The sequence below is a fragment of the Petromyzon marinus genome, chromosome 12 (assembly GCF_048934315.1).
Source record: "Petromyzon marinus isolate PM22_M1 ecotype Great Lakes invasive population chromosome 12, UKy_Petmar_22M1.pri1.0, whole genome shotgun sequence".
Taxonomy (NCBI): Eukaryota; Metazoa; Chordata; class Hyperoartia; order Petromyzontiformes; family Petromyzontidae; genus Petromyzon; species Petromyzon marinus.
Window position 1 is genome coordinate 10,954,140 of NC_133678.1, and position 9,154 is coordinate 10,963,293.

The following is a 9,154-nucleotide window of genomic DNA, read 5'->3' on the forward strand; positions in this document are numbered from 1 at the left end:
CAGCTATCTGCATGTATTACAGTATCTGCAAGGATGGCCAAATGTAATGTATTTATTTTTCATTCTAATGGTTAATGGACAACTCATTAATTGAAAAAAAAACTAATTTCCATAAGTAGAATTGTGTCCAAACAGCTGACACCAGTCATAATTTAAAAGTATTTTTTTTAATACAGCACATGGCAGGCCTTCATCCAGCAGTGAATTGAGCACAGTTAATGGTGTATGACATGGCTTGAACAATTGTTATTGGTGTGATTATTATTTCTGTTCACTGTCACGTATAACCTCATTCACCTTTGTCAATTAATTTCTGAATAAAGTCCTCCCCCCACGAGATCGGTCCTGTTTATACTTCACCACGCTGGTCAGGGCAGGTAGGCGAGGCAGTGACGAATCGTTGTTCATGGCAGGTTTGGACATCACTCTCCACGCATGTCAACTGTGGCAAGAAATCTAACCAAGGCTGGCTGATGCAAAGCACAGTGTGCCTAGCACCCCCCCCCACACCAACGTAGTATCACACACCGTATAGTGACATATTACTCAAAAACGATTGGCCAGAGTGGAAGAGTAGGCCAAATTCTAGATTTGAAGCTTTCGTGACTGCAAGGATCCATACTCTTTGGTTCTATTCGGTAAAGTCACGAAGGTAAAACAACAAAAATCACGACGTTTCGGCCACAACACAAGCGGCCTTCATCAGGTGAAGGGACCAGACTGTCTCGAGGACAGCGCTGGAGTGAAACAGAGCCAAGCTCAGACCGCGACCTTTAAGCTGTGTGTGGCTGTGTTTCACTCCAGCGCTGTCCTCGAGACAGTCTGGTTCCTTCACCTGATGAAGGCCGCTTGTGTTGTGGCCGAAACGTCGTGATTTTTGTTGTTTTACCTACGTGACTTTACCGAATAGAACCAAAGAGTAAGTAGGCCAAATACCGTGTTTGGCGGCTGGCTCTTTAAGCTCCCTTTAGCGAAGGGCACTTCCGCCAGCAGTGGCATGAGTAGACAAATGCAGGGCTGCAACATGAACTTTTATTTGAATTGTCTGTGTCACATTTCGATTACGCAAGTTGGACTTGACCGTTCCTTGGGATGGGTGGCCCCAGCCAGAACAAGTACGCTGACAATGCATGTGTACAGATGCATGCGTGTACTACGACCTACTTTCAATCAAACTTGGTTTAATTAAAAACTCAAAGAGTGCTCCAATTCACGCCTTACTTCTGTGCTCTCCACGCATCCTTAGGGGGAGCGCACGTGCAGCTTGGAGGTGCGAAATGTCACACAGTTGACTTTTGAAGGTTACCAGCTCCTAAAAAACCAATCAACCCCAATAAGCCTTTTGAAAATAACAATCGTCCAAACGAACATGGCCCACATTAATGAAATGGCTCACTACAAAATCCAGGCATATAAGCCTGTAATAAATTACAATTTGAATGCTTTCTCACAGTGAGCAACACTACCATTATTTGCATTTCCGTCGTTTGACTTGAGGGCCCCTTGGCACATGCTGCGTCAACGGCACAAATGCAACTGGGTCCTTTCATTTGCGAGCGCAGCACCAACTTTCTCCGATCACGGCACCAACTTCCTCCGATCACGACTGCTCCTTCGGGGGGCGAGAGGGGGGGGGGGAGTTAGAAAAAAACATAACAACTTCCTTTCGCACCTTTTTAAATCAGGTGCACGCAGTTTGTCACGGCCTGATTGTGCTAGCAATTATCTCGAAACGAATGGCGTTTCTTTGTTTGGACGATTGCCCCGTGATGTTCAATGCAGTGATGTTTTGCAGCACTGCATTGTACCACACACAGTGCGCTGGTTTTTTTTCTTCTTCCGGGATTGTCTTTAATTGGATTTAGCTGGGAACTTTGTAAGTCTTTCTCATCCCATTACGTCACATTTGTGTTAGTTGCATAATAATGGATACGTCACTCAAGACAATGCATTTTACATGTATTTCTTCACTTTCCCAGTACATTATGAGATACTGTTCTTAGATTGCTGTAACCCTTGTGTAATGTACAGTTTATAGATGAATCCGTACTGTGGGTGTTTAAATAGAAAGTGATTTCCTGTAAAAAATGCGCATTGAGGCGGTGCCCATCTTCTGTTCACAGCACCTCAGGCAGCGGTGGAAATTCCACATTCCTATGGCGGACGAGTATATATTTCCATCGGACAACCACTGTTGACTTCCCCCAAAAAAGGGGGGCACTCAAATGGTACTCGACCGCGAACGGAAGGTCGGCTGAGTGATGATTCAACCCCCAACCAGGATTTTAAGTCGCAACTTTTCAGCTGCAAGCCGGTCTCTCTACCACTCAAGCCGACTGGCCGAATCCTCCCTATAATGTAGCAACAATTACGACTCCTTAACATACCAGTGGTGTTATATAATTGTGCACCTGGATGAGCAAATTAAAAAAGACGCCACTCCTTTTGCGCATCCATAAATCTACCCAACTCGCAGCCAATAATTGCGCATTTAGAGTAACAGAATGCGTAATATGTACGCTTCGCATACGATGTCATGCCGCTGGAAAATATGAACGCTAATAATGGGGAGTACACAGTACACACAATAATAACCTTGGGGACCCGGCACGTCTGTTTGTGAACGGCAGTTGTCAGGCAAACTGAACGAACGTGTTTATCATCATCATCATTAATCACCATTCATCAACAGCCATACCAAAATAAGAGGATTCTTCAACAGACTCTGGTGTTGAGAGAAAGGCATACAGAGCATGCTTGTCATGAATAAATAATGTTGAATTTGTGCAATTCAAAGGTCGTGGGGCCGATGGTTTGTGAAAAAATATATATACAGTACTTTAATATGGAAAGACGGAAACATGTAAACATCGTCTAGCGTATCTATTGTTTCCTGTATTTTTTTTCAAGACGAAAATGACTGTTGTTGTGGATTCTTCAACAGAGGCGAAGAATCTTGAGGACAGCTGTAGACCCGAGTAGCTATACTGGCTAGGGGCACCCATACCAGTCGAGGTACTCAACAAGAGGCGAGACAGAATGTGATCCTTTCACCAACTCACACTGAACATGTTTATACAACACTCGCGTCCCTACCCGGCTTCGTCCGGGGCTTGGATCCACCACGCCCGGCCGCCTTTGTCTCCCCAGTGGCGATGTTCACACGCCGCACCAGTTACTCGTTTGAGGCTGAGTCGACCTAGGGGAGGCCCAGGACCGGTTGAAATAATCGTCACCGGCGGTGGCCGTGAGCGGGAATCGAACTCGGGTAGCCGGGTTCGTAGCGCAGCGTAGCGCTCACCACTACACTACAATGCGTTACTCTTCCACACACACACATACACACACACAGATACACACATACACAGACACATACACAGCGCGCTAACCACTACACTACGATGCGTTACGCTTCCACACACACAGACACACAGACACACACACACAGACACACACACAGACACACACATACACAGCGCACTAACCACTACACTACGATGCGTTACTCTTCCACACAGACAGACAGACACACACAGACACACATACAGACAGACACACACAGACACACACACAGCACGCTAACCACTACACTACAATGCGTTACGCTTCCACACAGACACATACACAGCGTGCTAACCACTACACTACAATGCGTTACTCTTCCACACACACAGACAGACACACAGACACATACACAGACACATACACAGACACACACGCAGACACATACAGACACACACACAGACAGACACACATACACACAGACACACACAGACACAAACACAGCACGCTAACCACTACACTACAATGCGTTACGCTTCCACATGCTCGGGTCACATGACAGATTTGACATCACAGCTCACTTGCCGTGCAAATACAATAAATGCATTATTGAGCTCCCCCCCCCCCCCCCAAAAAAAAAGTGTATTTTTATAATTTTTGCATGGTGCACAGTCTGGGAAGTACCCACATGGCAAATTTCAAGTTTGTTGCATGTCTGGAAAGTACGCTAAACATTTTGAACAGACACACATAATCACAACTTTGCCTTTCATATATATGGAGATTACAGTTAGAAGCATGCTTACCAAGGCTAGCAGACGGTGCATCAACATACATTTCTGTTTGGAGTTTGACAATAGTAGTCCAAATTGTTTAAACCTGCGTTCCTCCCAAGCACTATTTCACACAGCAATAGACTCTGGGGCAAACAGCATTAGTTGATTAAAAAGTCACGGTATGATGCCAATTACTGGTAAGATAGGTAATAATATTACTTGCTTGCCTTAAGGAGACAGTAGGGTAAGCTATTTGGTAGACAAAGTCAATCACTGTTGATGTGCCCAGTTTGCGTGGTATGTGTATGGAAACATTGTACCTTGAGCTTTAAATTATGGTATTCCACACGGTCTAGTGGTAGGGCATTTGCCACTTGCAGCAGAGGTCTACGGTTAAAATCCAGTGGCTGCCCTAATTAACCCTGCAGGTGTATGAACCATAAATATGCACACCGTCCACTTCACAGTGAATGTTAACATCTCAAAAAGTCATTGTGTTTTGGCGTCATGGCCTAAATTTGTTACATTTTGGAAAAAATGACAGGCAAATTTCGACGTCGAAAACCGGGAAAGACCCACGTGGAAGCCACGAGGCTTTCTGGGGTACAAAAGTGAAATAACAATAACATTTCATGTAATTCTGTATCATGATTAAACGGGATTTAAAATGAGCTAACAAAAAGCTGCACTGATTTTTCACGTCTCGTTTTCACATCTTTTTGACAGCTCCTCTTATATGCTAGACAGGTAATCTCACATTGTTGAGTTGGCAGAAATTAAAGTAATGCCCCACCACTCCACAGGTGCTATGATCCTACAACTAATTAACACAACTATGTCTGAAGCAAATTGATTTTTTAAGAATAAAAAATTAACCAAGATTGTGCCTCTCAACTATTCTTCTTCCATGAACTCCTCGCAATGTGTGCAAGTTAAAATATTTTTGTCATAACTAGGGTGGAGCACTGTTATGTCCTCACTGTGATTGATTAAAAAAATCATCGCAAAGCCATCAGTTTGAGAGATGATCCAGCTCGTCACTCTGTCATTGATGCTAAACCACCTCCTAACGTATCACTCTTTTATCGTTACTACCGTGTCTAATTTTCCCTTGAAACTGCACTTATTAGTTCCTCCATTCATGTTGAGAACTACAGTACAATATTCCCTCATTATTCGCAAGGGATGCTTGTAAATATCACATTTTGCGGAGAATATTGACCTAAAAAAACCCTATCTTTTGAATGAATAACCATAATACTTAAATAACCTATTAAATCAAGATCGTAATTATAATATACACACATCCCCCTCCCCCCCAATATTCAAATATGCACGAAATGTCCCCCCCAATAAATTGCTACAAAATAGATGTGTTTATATGATTGTGGTTATGGTTGTACTTTATTAATTCATAATCTCTGCCATTACATACAATGAAACAAGAAAAAGTAAAAAAACAAAACAGAGCAATGTAATACAATACACTATTAAACATTATTGTAAAAAAATAAATAAAAAGTCCATCCTATGTGTTAGTGAATTTTTTAATATTTTAGGCAGGAAATTCGTTGGTCCCGCCCCTCCGTTGACTCCATGGCTACGGCCTTGTATTAAATACATAACAATTATTACTTTTTTATTTAAAGCTTTCGTGACTGCAGGGATTCATATTCTTGGTTCCTTCGGTAAAGTCACGTAGAAGGGAAACAAAAAAATAGTATTTAATTGTTTCCCTTCTACGTGACTTTACCGAAAGAACCAACAAAACAATAAAAAAGTATTATTTTATTGTTTCCCTTCTACGTGACTTTACCAAAAGAACCAAGAATAATTATTACTTTATCTCGTTACTCATCACTTTCTCGCATCATATTCTCCATCATCACTTGATCTCATCGCTTTCTTTCTCTCTCGATGCAGCCCTATAGAGTTCCAGATGCGATTCGCCAAAATCTCAGATTGCAAGTTCGTGAATAACAAGGGAATACTTGGCCGGACTTTCTCATTTCAGCCACACTGTGTTCTACCGCACTGTGGGTCACAAACAACACTTCTCTCTCGCTGTTTATTTCCTTTGCACCGCTCTACTTTGGAATTCCTTCCTTTTCCCCAAGTTTTTACAACCTCGCTCAATGCACGAAAATGTATTTATTCTTTTCAATTATACCTTCACACTGTCTTGTTTGTAGGCCTCTTGGCGTTTTGAACCTGAGGGCCTGAGCTCAGCAATCCTGATAAAACAATGTCACACATATTTTAGTTTATAAAACAATGTCACCCATAAAATTTTGATTTAAAGCTTTCGTGACTGCAGTAATTCATATTCTTAGTTTTTTCGGTAAAGTCACGTTGAAGAGAAACAACAAAATAATAAAATATATATATAAAATTCTCACGACGTTTCGACCATAACTCAAACGGTCGTCTTCTTTTTTATATATCTATATTTTATTATTTTGTTGTTTCTCTTCAACGTGACTTTACCGAAAAAAACTAAGAAAATGTCACCCATAGTTTAGAAAAGTGTTACGCGTAGTTAGTTTACACGGAGCGAATAAGAGTGCTTATTTTAGCAAATTTACCATACCACTGTGATCCTGAGCACAATTTGTTTTGAATTGGTTGACGGTGTAGTTTTTTTGTGTGTACCGTTGTGCAAATGCCCTCCCGATGTCACGCAAGACTGCACTCGGCAAGCCTGGTATTCCCATCAGCTGTGGAGTGGAATTTCTGCACACAAATGTTTTTTTTTATGTCTCTTTCCCCTTAAGTGAACTTTTAAGTTTAAGTCAGTGTGAAAGCAATGGAATGAACAGATATAGAGTACTGGAAATACTTTCAATGAACACATTTACAAATCTGCTCTTTGTTTATCCACTTCTGGATGAAGGTCTTCCGTGCCGTATCGATCGTGGGGATTGTTTGACCATACTTCATCACGCCTGTCAGTGCAGGTTGGTGAACAACAGGGGTGGCAGGACTGATTCAGATATCACTCTCCACTGATGCCAGTTGTGGCTGTGAATTGCACTGGGGTCACCGGGTTCATTGTGGTGAGATATTCTCTGAGCATATATGTTAATTTGGGTTATTTACTAATTAAATATTTAGAAAACACCTACTTAAAACAAATTAATCAAAATAATGTTAAGCTGGTTGTAATTGTTATATCCCATATTTGTATTCTGTAGTTTAATTGTATACAATATTAACAGTTAAGTAAAAGCCCATGAAATTGTATGGTTAAAGACCCTCCTCAGAGTCTACCAAATGTCTTGGTTCAGAAAGGCTGTGCCGGTGTCCTGAACTTTTGTAGAAATAGGTATTTTTAATTTTTGATAATCCGATGACGTCTTTCATGTTGATGTGTTCTGTAACGTCTTTGTTGTATCTTGTTTCTGCTTCATGTGTTATGTTATTTTTACCTGCATTATTTTATATTGAAACCCCTAAAATAAGGTAAAAAAATAACAATTCATCATTAGACCTCCTTCGACCAGATGATGCCTTTTGGCACCAATTGGGTCGAGGCTCAAAAGAAAGCCGTCCCTTGGTGTGGACCAATCAGTTTCAAGGACAATGCCTCATATATTATCATAGTCTGTTTTCTGTTTGCATTTTGACTGCAGGTATTGTGGTTAATGCAGACATGAATCCTTGTAAAAAAAGTTTCAGTTTTGTTGCCAGGAAAAAGGGGGAAACCCCTATTATTAAAACATGTCCAATTAATTAAATCAATTGATTTGTATTACCCTCTCAAACAATGGCCCCGATATTTTTTTTTATTTGTCCAATACATTGACAACTACCAACTCTTACGCAAGCTCTCAAAATAATGTTTTGGGCACATGCTGAGAAGAGGTTCGATTCTGTATTCACTCGCCCAGTGTTGTTCTTGTGTCAGAATTGTCATCAATGGAGAGAGCTGAAATCTACTGACACGGGGTGATCTCAAGGGGAAAGTGCGATGTCAATATGTCCCTGGTCCGGTGACTTCATTCAGAAACATGAGGTCTCAGTCCACCTGGCTTCTTTCTAGCCTATCCCCTGTGGAGGACACAACAACAAAAACAACAAAACATTATTTTGTTTTCCCCAAATGCGTCAACACACTTTTGTGCAGTGCGTCTCCCAGCAAAATCCATTAATTCACGCCAGCGCATTGCACAATTTTAATTGCGCTGATTGCAATTTTTTTGTCGCATCGACTCCATTCCAAGTTGTAGAAATCCATTCTCTGCCTTCACAATCTGCTGTTGACATCCAAAACAAGCCTCACTGCCTGAGAAGATGGCTCAGCCCCACTGTACCACTTCTGTGTGGCTGTGGTCACCAAAGCCTTTCGGTTTTCCAAGGGTGACCTTTTTTTTATTGTCCAAGACAAAATAAATTCGCGGCGCTAAGCTACAGTGCAATTTGCAAGGTTATTATATCCTTCGTGAGGTGGGCCACCAAAATCGTTAACCGAATTTGGTTGATATTTTTTTTTTGTTCACGATGGAACGTGTCATATTTACGCAGTTTGCGGCGATCTGCTGTACAAACTGTATGCACGACGGCACAACCTTTGCAGTACAGTACTATATTATATACGTGTGTATAATAAATTAAAAAAACCTCACATTTTTCCCAATACAGTGAGTAAATCTTGCAGCTTTACTTGTGACCCATCGGACAAAGGTGTTGGCCCTGTGCCAATAGCCAGCCGCTGCATTAGCGTTTAATTTTTCCACGCTACATAAGCCTCGGTCTACATTTAGGTCTGGGGATTGGTTCGAGCATGCACGTGGCATATAATCTCTTATTTGTACCAATCGCATTGGCAGGACACGTAGGATTCTGTGGAAATGCCTCAGGCTTAGATTGGACAGAGAGAAAATGTTTCTAACCTTTATGGAACAAAACGATAAAGTGTAATCATACGGTGCAGTGAACAGAAAGCAACACATCATGGCCAATATGTGCATGAATTACTAAATGCGGTAGAGAGAATATTGGGGGTGGGTGGGCATTATACATTTTGGGAGCAACGATTAATGCGATTGGTGACACGGGATGGATAGGCAGGGGTGTTAGTTAACTTGTGTAAAGCT

The 9,154-nt window shown here is 41.6% G+C and overlaps 1 long non-coding RNA gene across 3 annotated transcripts in view; it reads right to left on the bottom strand.

Moving 5' to 3' along the window:
• Positions 1-8,772, bottom strand: part of LOC116941579 (uncharacterized) — a 74,021-nt gene extending 65,249 nt beyond the window's left edge. The window contains exons 1-3 of one of the 3 annotated variants that reach the window (XR_012941538.1): positions 8,684-8,772; positions 6,229-8,108; positions 3,097-3,199 (exon numbers count right to left, since the gene is read on the bottom strand). This is a non-coding gene — a long non-coding RNA (uncharacterized LOC116941579). Of the gene's footprint in view, positions 1-865; positions 1,613-3,096; positions 3,200-6,228 lie in introns of those variants that run through there. The other 2 variants (XR_012941537.1, XR_012941536.1) reach the window with 2 other exon arrangements.
• Between the last annotated feature and the right edge of the window lie 382 nt (positions 8,773-9,154).